This window comes from Epargyreus clarus, unplaced genomic scaffold (genome assembly GCF_041222505.1).
Source record: "Epargyreus clarus isolate Ecla_fem2 unplaced genomic scaffold, WU_Ecla_fem_2.2 ptg000002l, whole genome shotgun sequence".
Taxonomy (NCBI): Eukaryota; Metazoa; Arthropoda; class Insecta; order Lepidoptera; family Hesperiidae; genus Epargyreus; species Epargyreus clarus.
In genome coordinates this window covers 6,629,430-6,630,647 of record NW_027332210.1, presented here as the reverse complement: position 1 = coordinate 6,630,647, position 1,218 = coordinate 6,629,430, and the positions used below count along the sequence as shown (strand labels likewise).

The window sequence follows — 1,218 nt, the reverse complement described above, 5'->3', positions numbered from 1 at the left end:
AAGAGTTAGGTGTCTCGGCAGTAATTGATTGTCGGTAAAACGACTGAAACTTTACTTTATGCTACCTGAACTTGCCAAGAGGTCGATAAATTGTGGATTGTCTCTTTTTCATAATATAGAAGTAGAAACCGAGCAGCGCCCGAGGTATGGCCACTGCCACTTATGGCCATCTATAATCAACAATTTTTTCAAGTATGTAAGCAGTATACGAATATGCAGTCCAACTGAAGGTATGTGGCTGCTGCCGCTCATGTACCTCTGCAATCAACCCCAGATAAGATTAGATTCTTATTTGGGTCGATTACAGATGTCTATGGTCGGCACTTATAATCAGGTGGACTATATGCTCGTCTGCTACTCGTATGTTACATAAAAATACTTTTTGTAACATTATTCGTAAGGTAATTTAAGTACGAATATTACATTCTATAAATAGTACTTTTCGTCAATTGTAGTCATAGGGGACATAGCTCAGTGGTAGAGCATTCGACTGCAGATCGAGAGGTCCCCGGTTCAAACCCGGGTGTCCCCTTAACTTGGTGTATCACTTCTTTTTAACGTATATTTCAAATATGTATTTTTTCTTTAATGTTTCTCTACAATATTAATAATTTAGAAATTATTTGCCACGTGCTTTTATTAATGTTAATTATTTGTTAAATTTTGTTTTTATTGAAAACAGTTTTCGTAGCTTATGTTCGTAAGTTGCGAAACACGATTTGCTTTGTTGATTTAAAATTTGCATTTTCCATGAAATTTCGTAAAGGCAATCAGCCTAATAATAAGGGGTAATTATTCACTATGTATGCTCAGAGAATGACAGCTTTGTCTTGTTTGGGAACACATTTAAATATCTACTTAAATAAAGGGCTTCTAAGTACTATTTACACGACTCCAAAGGGCAAGGGTAACGTTTTTCAAGCATATTATGTATGCATACAGCATGTAAATATGTGTACAGGGTGTCCCGTAATTTATGAATAACCTTGTCACCTCGTATGGGCCACTCAATGGCCTATCTCCCTGTAGTGATCAGGAGGTTAAATATACGTTAGTCTACCAAATTTTAGGTCGATCGGCGGTATGCGCTTTTCGGAAGTACACCCAACATGATAACTTCAAACAATATTTTTATTTAAGAAACTTTACCCAAAACGTGAATGGTGGCAATATAAATTGAATGCGGTTAGCGATACGCGGTGAAAGAGGCAGGGTAAA

The 1,218-nt window shown here is 36.7% G+C and overlaps 1 non-coding gene across 1 annotated transcript; it reads left to right on the top strand.

Annotated features, from left to right (window-relative positions):
• Positions 1-460: 460 nt before the first annotated feature.
• TRNAC-GCA (transfer RNA cysteine (anticodon GCA)) lies at positions 461-532 on the top strand. The gene has a single exon. It is a non-coding gene; the product is annotated as a tRNA-Cys (tRNA).
• The last annotated feature ends 686 nt before the right edge of the window (positions 533-1,218 follow it).